Source organism: Heterodontus francisci, chromosome 37, assembly GCF_036365525.1.
Source record: "Heterodontus francisci isolate sHetFra1 chromosome 37, sHetFra1.hap1, whole genome shotgun sequence".
Classification (NCBI taxonomy): Eukaryota; Metazoa; Chordata; class Chondrichthyes; order Heterodontiformes; family Heterodontidae; genus Heterodontus; species Heterodontus francisci.
In genome coordinates, this window is record NC_090407.1 from 3,031,847 (window position 1) to 3,044,944 (window position 13,098).

Here is a 13,098-nt window from a genome sequence, read left to right on the forward strand (position 1 = left end):
TATCCAATGGCAACTGTGCCAGTACAGTATGTGCGAGACAATGGCACAAAATGTTCGTCACGCTAATGCAAACCAGAACAAAAAACAGCCAATTAAAAAGAAACAAACTGTAATGTGGGCATGTTTTCCCCAAACTGAGAAGCTTGCAAGCCCTTTTTAACGCAAATACCTGAATCCAATTCTATTCAGCTACTGCAAATAATCTTTTTTTATCTTTCCTGGGATAGACTGTCTCACTTGAGTTAAACTTTCACTTAGTCTGATGATTAAGGGCAGTTAAAGAAAGTAACAGACGTGATGTAGGCAACTACAGATTAGTGGGTTTTGACGTCCATTGTAGGTAAAGTTATGGAAACAGTTATTAAAGATAAAATCATGTTCCTTTGTAACTCTACAAAGGATTGGTACTACTATCAGCTAAAAACTGTTCAACGCATAGCATATATTGTTCAGTAAACGGCTGTTAATTCTTTCTCAGGCGAGGTTACAGAGACTAAGGAATGTGTTTGAAGAATGTTCATGAACAGAAGTGAATACTGAATTCTAACTGGCTGTGTAGGTGCTTTCAATAACATCACCAGTTTCCAGATGTGAGTATGACAAGATTTCTGATTATTTATGCATAGACAGAATTTTTAAAGATTTCTCTACCCTTTCCCCACCACCCCCCCCCCCCCCCCACCCTCAAATTAACTGACGTTTCCTCAGCTCATCCTGAAATATGGTTTTATGGCTACCAGTAGCTCTCTGGGATCTTTGGGAAGTCACCATTCTTCATTAAGCTAGGACAGTGACTGTCACTGGGCTATTTTGTTGGTGATGTAGGAGAGATGGAGCAGTTGCAGCACACCTGAATCTGTCCTCAGCTCCGTGCACACATGTACCTTCCAATCGAGGTCATTGGATAGCAATCCTGAGCAGGAACTGTGGGTTATGCTCAACGTCCTGACAATGTCACGTTATTAGTTCCTCTAAAGGAACTGTACCCTCTCATTGGATGAACAATCCTCAGGATTGATATTGGGGATCTCCAGCAATGAATTCTTATCATTTTTGTCATTTTGCTTTGGCCATTATCAAAGATGGAATGTTGATTGTAGCCTACAAACTCTTCCAAAATGCAATTATGAGAATTACAGTCGAGTTAATGGGTGTAACCAGGTTACATGAAACAGTTTCGGCACTTAGACATTTGTGTTTCAAAATGCTTCCACGAAACAGCTTCCTCTTTGAGTGTGTGTGTGTGCCCCTTGCAGAGAGCTGTACCATGGTGAACATCCACAAAACAAGATTGTATTATGCCCGTGTAATATGAAAGCCCTGATGTCGATCTATTGAAGCAGACTTATGGCACCCAAGTGCAAGTGATATGCTGGCCAAACTGAATTCGTTCTATCTGGGTCAATGTGATGTGGCTGAATCCAAACGAACAGAGTGAATGGAGCTTCTGAAATTAATGTTGCTTGAAGCTACTTTGAAATAGCAGAAATTCCTTGATCCAAGCTCCCCTGATGGCTCAATTTGAAAATGCGCCCCCACGCCGCCCAGGCCAGGAAGATGCTGGGTTTGATGTCCAACCTGTACTGACTTGGCAGATTCGGAGGTGATGTGGGCCCTAAGATTGAGCTCAGTTTGTTCTAATGAGGCAGGATTCCTGGTCACTGTCCAGTTACTCTTTTTGAAAAGTGCACTGGTCAGGATATTGGGCTGGGATCCGCTCTCACCTTTCTCGGTTGAATAGTCGACTCTAGCTGCACACATGAAGCATGGCTAGTTGAGTAATGGTATTGTAAGCTATCAAACTGTCTAAGGAACAGCACTCTGGTATAACTCAGCAAATTTATGAAAGGGGGGGAGAAAGTGGGGTGAGAATATTGAATTACTCGACAGCGTGTGTGATCTATACTTTTTTTGAAGTGCTTTGGACAATGAAATACCAGTTAACCCTGCGTTCAGCACTTGCTGCTTCTGGCCCATTTTGAAACTGTAATAGTACAGACAAAGTGTGAGATGCTGTATTAGAAAGGATTGCTTTCTCTGCTGCAGGGTAGTGGATGCCTATTTCAGAAAGATAATGCACTGTCAGCTTCAGCACTAAACTATTCTTCATTTTGAATTAACACCGGCTCGCATTGTTGTATATAAATTATTTACCAATAAATTTAAATCCCACTCTTACCCTGCAGAGAGTTTCACAGCCATTAAACAAAAGGACTTTGGGGAAAAAACACATGCAAAGTACTTGACTTTTCCCTGTAGTTCTGCTCCCACATTCACACTTGTAAATCAGTAATTGATGATAGTTGTTCAGTTGTGACTGTGGTGCGCACTTCAATTATTGGACGGGGCCTCAGCATTTCAGAGCTCAAATTCATTTTGTTTCAAACTTGAGAGCTCTTGTCTCTGGCGCATTGTAACATTGCATGCATAATTTAAATCTAAGATGAACTTCAGAAAATGCTGCTTCAGTCAGGATTAGGCGGCAGAAAACGAAGAACATTAAATATTGCAAACATTCCCAAGTATATTGGTCGGAACTGAACCAACAGAGTGAGATCAATTCTAAGCTAAATTGCAGGGTGGGAAACCCATGGGATCAGGTGGTTCACCACTTTTACACCCAGTCCATTATTGCACTCCACTGAGTTCATTGGGGTGTAAAACCAGCGTTCCACCCAATCCAGCTGGGCGGGATGGGTTAAAATTACCCGCAGTATTTGATGAACCCATCAGACAGTCTATTTAAATTACCATGTGTGCAATCTTGACGAAATGTAATTGACAGCTTATTCCTGATCCATACGGCTTGCTATCCAAAGCCAGTCGTGCTCTGTACATGATGAGAAATGTTGGCACTGTTCATGTAACCAGATTCCACATATTCCAAAACTCTGTTTAGGCATCGAACAAATATACATGCATGATACCTATTCTGGATGTTATTTACATAATCTGTACCAATCCCGTTTACCTGCTACCATACATACAGGTGCTTAAAGAAATAGCGACTGCTTTTTTTTTTGTTCGTTCCTGGGATGTGGGCGTCGCTGGCTAGGCCAGCATTTATTGCCCATCCCAAATTGCCCTTGAGAAGGTGGTGGTGAGCTGCCTTCTTGAACCGCTGCAGTCCATGTGGGGTAGGTACACCCACAGTGCTGTTAGGAAGGGAGTTCCAGGATTTTGACCCAGCGACAGTGAAGGAATGGCGATATAGTTCCAAGTCAGGATGGTGTGTGACTTGGAGGGGAACTTGCAGGTGGTGGTGTTCCCATGCATTTTCTGCCCTTGTCCTTCTAGTTAGTAGAGGTTGCGGGTTTGAAAGGTGCTGTCTAAGGACCCTTGGTGCATTGCTGCAGTGCATCTTGTAGATGGTACACACTGCTGCCACTGTGTGTTGGTGGTGGAGGGAGTGAATGTTTGTAGATGGGGTGCCAATCAAGCGGGCTGCTTTGTCCTGGATGGTGTCAAGTTTCTTGAGTGTTGTTGGAGCTGCACCCATCCAGGCAAGTGGAGAGTATTCTGTTACGACCAGGTGAGAAAGAGGTCTAGGGTTCCCTTTCAGCCTTCACCTGGTCTTACTGTAACAGGGTTTTATTTTTAACATACTGTTTTTCGCTCCCAGTTGGTGAATCCCTTGTTCATCGCTTTCCAATTATAAGGCAAAGAAACCAGCACAAACAGGCTTTCTTGGGTTTAAAGAAGAAAAGTTGAAATTTATTAAACTTAAACTCTAATTTGGTTAACGCCTACGGGTACACGACACGCCCACACTAGCATGCATATGCAATACACACATGCAAATAGAGACAGAAAAGAGCAGAAGAAAAAATAAAGTGGAAAGGTTTGAGGCAATATCTGAAGAGTTGTTGGTATGGTTCTTCAAGCTCACTGTAGAGTCCCTGATTGTAGGTAGATCTTGGCTTTTCGTTGGGGACCAGTATTCTTCTTAAACCTTGTTCGCTATAGGAGACTTTTCTCTCTTGGGGTTCATGTGTCTTCGGGGGGTTTTGGAGTTCCGAGAGAAAGAGATGGGAGCAGACAGGAGAGGCTGTGGTGAGCCAGCCAGGAGAGATCCTTTCAATCCAGGAGCAAACAGCTTTCTGCAGACTCTCAGTTCAAACTGTACAATTCAGAAAAAAGTCCAGACTGCCAAGCAGGTTAGTCATGTGACTAACTGGTTTGACCACGTCTGTTTGTGGCTTGTATTGGAGCAGGGGATAGCTCCTTTGTTCCAATCACTGTCTGTTAATCTGCAAAAATGTCTTTCCAGCCAGGGGCCTGGCAACCCCTTGTCACAGGCCTTCTCCTCTTCCCAGCAGCAATTTGAAATTTAATGACCATGTGACAAAATTAATGTGCCTCATTCTCGGCAGGTGGGGCCTGCATGACAATTCCATCACATTCCTGTTGACAGTATTTAAATCTTTCCATGACTGCATTATAGTCAGTAAGTGCTATATATTTATATATGAGGCCATAATATTGTACAATTCTCTTGAGGTAACTGACATAGAAACCTGCACTATTGTGTCTCTATTTAGCAGGTGACTGATATTGGTCAGAAGGCATTTGATAAGGTGCCACGTAAAAGGCTACTGCACAAAATAAGAGCTCAGGGTATTGGGGGTAATGTGTTGGCATGGATTGAGGATTGGCTAACACACAGAAGGCAGAGAGTCGGGATTAATGGGTCTTTTTCAGGTTGGAAAGCTGTAACTAGTGGGGTGTCACAAGGATCGGTCCTAGGGCCTCAATTATTTATTAACTATATTAATGACTTGGAGGAAGGGACAGAGTGTAGAGTATCCAAATTTGCTGACGATACAAAAATAGGTGGGAAGGCATGTTGTGATGAGGACACAAAGAATCTGCAAAGGGATATAGATAGATTAAGTGAGTGGGCAAAAACTTGGCAGATGGAGTTCAATGTGGGAAAGTGTGAGGTCATCCACTTTGATAGGAAGAATAAAAAGGCCGATTATTATTTAGATGGAAAAAGACTACAAAATACTGCAGTACAGAGGGATCTGGGTGTTCTTGTACATGAAACACCAAAAGTTAACATGCTGGTGCAGCAAGTAATTAGGAAGGCAAATGGAATTTTGTCCTTTATTGCTAGGGGGTTAGAGTTTAAAAATAGGGAAGTCTTGTTACAACTGTACAGGGTGTTGGTGAGGCCACACCTGGAGTACTGTGTACAGTTTTGGTCCCCGTATTTAAAGAAGGATATACTAGCATTGGAGGCAGTTCAGAAAAGGTTCACTAGGCTGATTCCTGGGATGAAGGGGTTGTCTTATCAAGAACGGCTAAACAGGTTAGGCCTTTATTCATTGGAGTTTAGAAGAATGAGAGGTGATCTTATTGAAACATATAATATTCTAAGGGGGCTTGACAGGGTAGATGTTGAGAAGATGTTTCCACTAGTGGGGGAATCTCAAACTAGGGGACATAGTTACAGAATAAGGAACACACATTTAAAACTGAGATGCGAAGGAATTTCTTCTGAGGGTGGTGAATCTCTGGAATTCTCTACCTCAGAGTTTTGGAGGCTGGGTCACTAAATGTATTTAAGGAGGAGGTAGATAGATTTTTGAAATCTCGGGGAGTTGAGGGTTATGCGGAGCAGGCCCGAAAGAGGAGTTGAGGCCTTGAACAGATCAGCCATGATCTTATTTAATTGCAGGACAGGCTTGAAGGGCTGAATGGCCTACTCCTGCTCCTATTTCTTAAGTCCTTATGGATATTTGATTTAAAAATGTATAAAAATAAAGCTTCTCTGTGGATACCCTCCTTGCAATTAAGCTGGCATCTTCCAAACACACCATTTGATCTATGTCCATATCATAATTCTCAGAGTCTGCTGGTTCATTGTTGCCATCCTCCAGAGGGTAAAATTGAGAGTGAGGAAAGAAACAGATGCTTGCAACAGAAGTTGTACATTTAGACTTTTGCAGTTGTAAAATATTAAACTATACCAGTCTTTTTGTTTTGTTTTTAATTGTCTTTACTGCCAGCAATAGGATTTTTGTAAACAATTTGAACTTTCTTGGTCTTGTGCACACATACACTGTGTAGAACCGGCAAAGCGTACAGCACAGAAGGAGGCTATTCGGCCCATTTTGTTTGTGTTGGCCTTCTGCTGGAGCAAATTAAAATTTAATTCCACTGTCCTATTTGCTCCCCATAGCTCTGTCTTCTGCTTCAAATATTTAACTATTTTCCCTTTAAAAGATGGAATAGTCTCTGCATCAACTGTGGCAAAATATTCCTTGCTTCACTGCAGAAAGAAATTTTTCCCAAAAATTGCTGTCCTGACTTTCAAATTTTACATTTTTAATTTGTTGACCCCTCCTTATCATCTCTGCATATCACACGCACACCTTTATTCATTTATGTTAATATGGTATGTATAGGAATGCATGTATTTACCCATCTCCAATATCTAAGAAAAATAGTATTTAAGTTTAGGTACAAGTGAAAAACACTCTGTTCACTGTCTTTCTGAGGAAGTCTGTTACAAACATTTTCCCAAGTATGTAGCTGTCCTTCATGTGTGCACTGAGAAACTCTTCTCCACACACCCCTTGCAACAGTATAACCTCTATCTCATTGTGAGTGGTGTCACAGGAAATGTGCTCGAAGTTTATTTTTTTTAATAGATTCAACATGCTGTTGAGTAGAAGATGATGATTGAGAAGGATGTTACAAAGTTGGAAACATAACATGCTCATTAAAATACTTGTACCACTAAAAAACCTTTGAATCTCCTCTCTGCTCTCGTACAATTAGTTTGAGTTCAGTTTAAGAGAGAAAAATGTATTTGAATAGCACCGCTTCAGGTGGCACTACACAGTCTACGTTGATTGTCCGGGGGCAGGTAGTGTCTCTACCTGTGTGACCCGTGAATGTTATTCAACGATATCGATGAGGAAACCCACACAGGGAGCAGCCTGTGGTGTTGTCTACCCTGGAGAATCGATGTAAGTCTGCATAGCAACACTATATGCGAACATATTTTTTTCCCCTATGTATTTAAACCACCTCCCAAATGTTCTGGGTGGTAGTTCTGGTGCCCACCAGATAGTTCTGTGCTGTTTGCTTTTTTCAAGTGAGAAAGGAGCGGTCAGCAGTTGATAATCCCTCCCCGCCCCTCTTGTGAATCATTCCTTCCGTGCTGCTACTTTCCTCTTGAGAAAGGTCTGGAATGGCCAGTTGTAGCAAGCACACTGTGCTGACTCTATGAAGGCAGACAGAGACTGACTGCCATTTTGCTTGTTTGCCTCGGTCTTCAACAGCACTGCTGACTTTAGACACAAAGCTGGATGTGGAAGCCACCAGGTTTGATGGGGAGGTCTCGACACTAAAAATGCTGCTCTTTACATTGGGAGCCTGTTATCAACCACAGCAATGACATACAATGGTGACAATTGGAGTGTTCGAATTGGTTTGTTCCATGCTTGCTTGAGGGTTAGTGCTGGGTAGGGTTGCCAGTTCCGGTTGGGCATATTCCTGGAGGCCTCATCACAAGATCTCAGTCAAACAGCCAATTTCCAATATTTCTGTAACTCGAGTATTGCTGAAAAGCTTGGCAGTTAACTGTCAGTCACCATAAACTGGTGCATTCTCTATGGTAACACCTCTACCAATCAGAGTTCACTTGCCAACCAATCAGCACTCTCTTCTCATGTTTTCCCTTACATTAGAACATAGAACAGTACAGCACAGTACAGGCCCTTCGGCCCACGATGTTGTGCCGACCCTTTAACCTACTCTAAGATCAAACTACCTACATACCCTACATTCTACTATCATCCATGTACCTATCCAAGAGTCGCTTAAATGTCCCTAATGTATTTGCTTCTACCACCGCTGGCAGTGCATTCCACGCACCCTCTGTGTAAAGAACCTACCTCTGACATCTCCCCGAAACCTTCCTCCAATCACCTTAAAATTATGCCCCCTGGTGATAGCCCTTTCCGCCCTGGGAAAAAGTCTCTGGCTATCCACTCTATCTATGCCTCTCATCATCTTGTACCCCTATTACGTCACCTCTCATCCTTCTTCGCTCCAATGAGAAAAGCCTTAGCTCCCTCAACCTTTCTTCATAACTCCAGTCCAGGCAGCATCCTGGTAAATCTCCTCTGCACTCTCTCTAAAGCTTCCACATCCTTCCTATAATGAGGTGACCAGAACTGAACACAATATTCCAAGTGTGGTCTAACCAGGGCTTTATAGAGCTGCAGCATAACCTCGCGGCTCTTAAACTCCATCCCCCTGTTAATGAAAGCCAACACCCCATACGCCTTCTTAACCCTATCAACCTGGGTGGCAACTTTGAGGGATCTATGGATGTGGACCCCAAGATCCCTCTGTTCCTCCACACTGCCAAGAATCCTGTCTTTAAGCCTGTATTCTGCATTCAAATTCTACCTTCCAAAATGAATCACTTCACACTTTTCCAGGTTGAACTCCATCTGACACTTCTCAGCCCAGCTCTGCATCCTGTCAATGTCCTGTTGCAACCTACAACAGCCCTCCACACTATCCACAACTCCAGCAACCTTTGTGTCATCGGCAAACTTACTAACCCAGCCTTCCACTTCCTCATCCAAGTCATTTATAAAAATCACAAAGAGCAGAGGTCCCAGAACAGATCCCTGCGGAACGCCACTGGTCACCGAGCTCCAGGCTGAATACTTTCCATCTACGACCACCCTCTGTCTTCTATGGGCCAGCCAATTCTGTATCCAGACAGCCAAATTTCCCTGTATCCCATGCCTCCTTACTTTCTGAATGAGCCTACCATGGGGAACTTTATCAAATGCCTTGCTAAAATCCATATACACCACATCCACTGCTCTTCCTTCATCTTTAACATTAGTTATTCTTGCGGAGTGTCCTGATGAGTGCAAGATGATACACTTCGACAACATGTCTCTATTTTCAGCAATACTCAAGTTCTATTCTACTAAATGCCTATTTTATATCTGTAAGTAATAAACAAAAATTGGTTGAATAAAATGATAACATAAAACATGTTAGTGCCTCTATGATTCTTTTATTTTCGGGGCTGTTCACAGCAGTGTCCTGCAAATTAATTCCAGGAGACTTCAGGCCAATCTTGGAGGGTTGACAACCCCACCCTCGGTGTGCAAGTGTTCAGTTGATTCAGATGCTAATACTGAATGAAGGAAACACACAGTCGTCCTCCCCAGATGATGTGATGAATAGATAATGAACTTTTTGAGCTGGGGAAAGATTAGATAATAGACCTTTTTCTGAGTCTGGTAACCTCATTAAACGGGAATATTTTGGTTTAACCAACTCATGGTCCCTGAAAGTTGTCACTTATGTAAAGCATTTCACACTGTGAACTGATATTGCTGGATTGGCAGCACAGGGGTAATTAATTTTAGATGCCTGAGGCCTTTATATATAATTACGGAGAACTGGGTTTGCAGTATTAAAAGACACTGTCAGAGACTTGTAGTTACACTATACAAGGGGAGCAAAGTATGAACATTTTATCAGTAGCATCACTACCCTTACTTACCCTCCCCTTCCCTGACTAGATTACTGTTTTAACATTTGAGAACTATGACAGCAAGCAATTAGGAAAGAACATAGTATGTTAGCCTTTATTACAAAGGAATCGGAGTATAAGAGCAAGGATGTCTTAGTATAATTATATAGAGTACTAGGGAGGGCAGTGAAGGTTCAGTAGACTGATTTCCTGGGATGAGGGATTTGTCCTATGAGAAGAGATTGAGTAAACTAGGCTGATATACCCTAGAGTTTAGAAAATGAGAAATAATCTTATGGAAACATACAAAATTCTTTGAGGGCTGAGGAGTCGAGAACTAGGGGATCAGGGTCTCAGAATAAGGGGTTAGCCATTTATCTAGGACTGAGATGAGGTGAAATTTCTTTGCTCAAAGGGTTGTGAATCTTTGGAATTCTGTACCCGAGAGAGTTGCGGATGCTCAGATGTTGAAGTCCAAAATCAATAGTTTTTGGATACTAAAGAGAATCCAGGGATATGGGGACAGTGCAGGAAGGTGTAGTTGAGGTTAACAGACAAAGCAGAGAGTAGGAATAAATGGGTCATTCTCAGGATGGTAGGCTGTTACAAGTGTGGTATCACAAGGATCAGTGCTTAGGCCACAGCTGTTCACAATCTGCATACATGATTTGGATATGGGGACCAATTGTAATATTTCCAAATTTGCAGATGACACAAAACTAGGTGGGAATATAAGTTGTGAGGAGGATGCAAGGATTTGGACAGGCTAAATGAATGGGCAAGAACATGGCAGATAGAATATAATGTGAATAGGAAAAAACAGATAAGAGTATTTCTTAAATGGTGAGAGGTCGGGAAGTGTTGATGTCCAAAGGGACCTGTTCATGAGTCATTAAAAGCTAGCATGCATGTGCAGCAAGCAATTAGAACATAGAAACATAGCACATAGAAAAATAGAAGCAGTAGGCCATTCGGCCCATCGAGCCTGCTCCGCCATTCAATACGATCATGGATGATCGTCCAAACGCAGTACCCTGTTCCCGCTTTCTCCCCGTATCCCTTGATCCCATTATCCCTAAGAACTATATCTAACTCTTGAATATATTTAATGATTTGGCCTCAACTGCTTTCCATGGTAGAGAATTCCACAGGTTCACCACTGTCTAGGTGAAGAAATCCCTCCTCATCTCAGTCCTAAATGGCTTACCCCTTATCCTTAGACGGTGACCCCTGGTCCTGGACTCCCCCACCATTGGGAACATCCTTCCTGCATCTAATCTGTCTAGTCCTGTTAGAATTTTGTAGGAAGGCAAATGGTATGTTGGCCTTCATTGCAAGGGGTTTTGAGTATAGGAGTAAAAATGTCTTGCTGCGATTGTATAGAGTCTTCATGAGACTGCACCAGGAGTATTTTATATAGTTTTGATCTCCTTATCTAGGGAAGAATATACTTTCCATAGAGGGAGGGTTTTTTTTATTCTTTCATGGGATGTGGGCGTCATAGGCCAGGCCAGCATTTATTGCCCATCCCTAATTGAACTGAGTGGCTTGTTAGGCCATTTCAAGGGCATGTAAGAGTCAACCACATTGCTGTGGATCTGGAGTCACATGTAGACCAGACCAGGTAAGGACAGCAGATTTTCTTCTAGTGAACTAGATGGGTTTTTACAACAATCGACATGGTTTCATGGCCATCATTAGACTAGCTTTAAATTCCAGATTTATTAATTGAATTCAAATTCCGCCTTCTGCTGTGGTGGGATTTGAACCCATGTCCCCAGAGCAATACCTGGGTCTCTGGGTTACTAGTCCAGTGACAGTACCAGTACAACACCGCCTCCCCATAAGTGGGGAGTGCAACGGAGGTTCGCTAGACTAATCCCTGGGATGGCGGAATTGTCTTATGAAGACAGATTGAGGAAACTTGGGCCTGTATTCTCTAGAGTTTCGTAGAACGAGAGGTGATTTCATTGAAATTTACAAAATTCTTACAGGGCGTGACAGGGTAAATGTGGATAGGATGTTTCCCTTGGCTGGTGAGTCTAGAACCAGCGGACACAGTCTCAGAATAAGGAGCAGGACGTTTAAAACTGAGATGAGGAGGAATTTCAGAGGGTGGTGAATCTATGGAATTCTCTACCCCAGAGAGCTGTGGAAGCTCAATCATTGAGTATGTTCATGATAGAAATCGATCGATTTCTGGACATATAATGGCATCGAGGGATATGGAGATAGTGCGGGAAAGTGGCATTGAGGTAGATGATCAGCCATGATCATCTAATCATTTTCTTATAATAGCCTTTGTGTTTTTTCTTTAATTCTGCTGGTGTTGCATTGTCTACTTTATTGAGAAAGATGTAGAGATCCTCCTGTCATTCTAATCTCTGGTCACTGAATTGACTTTGAATCAGTCTCTTTCATGTTCATATGGTGGATGTTGGTTTTATTTAATTCTTTAAGATGGTTTGGCACCGATGTTGAGTGTGTCCATATGCCTGAAACCCAATGCCCTGAATCAATCTTAATGAAGATGCATTATAAAACCGATTCAGTAATATTTCTAGTTTGGCAGTTTATACATTGAAACAGTGCTTGCTTAGCCCGGAGAATGTGCCATACAATGATGCACTGAACATTGATTCATACTTGCAAAGTAGAAATAGCAAAGTGGCCATACATACGAACATAGGAATTAGGAGCAGGACTAGGTCACTCGGCCCCTCGAGCCTGCTCCACCATTCAATAAGTTCATGGCTGAACTGATTTCTCCACATTACCACCTACCTCTCATAACTTTTCACCCCCTTGCTTATCAAGAATCTATCTACCTCTGCCTTAAACATATTTAAAGACCCTGCTTCCACCACCTTTTGTGGAGGAGAATTCCAAAGTCACTCAACCCTATGAGAGAAAAGAATTTCTCCTCTTATTTTTGAACAGTGACCCCTAGTTCTAGATTCTCCCACAGGGGAAACATCCTTTCCACATCCACCCTGTTAAGACCCCTCAGGATCTTATATGTTTCAATCAAGTCTTACTCTTCTAAATTCCCGTGGATACAAGCCTAGCCTGTCCAATCTTTACTCGTAAGACAGCCCGCTCATTCCAGGTATTAGTCTAGTAAATAGAAACAAAAAGTGCTGGAAATACTCAGCAGGTCTGGCAGCGTCTGTGGAGAGAGAAGCAGAGTTAACATTTCAAGTCAGTGACGTTACATTTCTAACCTTTTCCAGTTCTGATGAAATAGGTTTTAAGCAAATAAAGCGGGGGTGGGGCAAAAGATAACAAAAGGGAAAGTGTTGATAGTCTAGTAAACCTTCTTTGAACTGCTTCCAACGTATTTACATCCTTCCATAAATAAGGAGACCAATATGGTACACAGTACCCCCGATGTGGTCTCACCAATGCCCTGTATAGCTGAAGCATAACCTCCCTACTTTTGTAGTCAATTCCCTTCGCGATAAACGATAGCATTCTATTAGCTTTCCTAATTACTTGCTGATCCTGCATACTAACCTTTTGTGATTCATGCACTAGGACACCCAGATCCCTCTGCATCTCAGAGCTCTGCAATC

General features: G+C 42.4%; 1 protein-coding gene across 11 annotated transcripts in view; it reads left to right on the top strand.

Annotated features, from left to right (window-relative positions):
* Positions 1-13,098, top strand: part of LOC137351950 (polyhomeotic-like protein 2) — a 321,230-nt gene that overhangs the window by 37,351 nt on the left and 270,781 nt on the right. For 4 of the 11 annotated variants that reach the window (XM_068016840.1, XM_068016839.1, XM_068016842.1 and 1 more), the window contains one exon: positions 479-590. The exons of 1 other annotated variant lie outside the window; for it this stretch is intronic. The gene's annotated coding sequence lies outside the window, so the exon portion shown is untranslated. Of the gene's footprint in view, positions 1-49; positions 341-478; positions 591-1,256; positions 9,004-13,098 lie in introns of those variants that run through there. 6 more of the 11 variants (XM_068016837.1, XM_068016849.1, XM_068016848.1 and 3 more) reach the window with 4 other exon arrangements.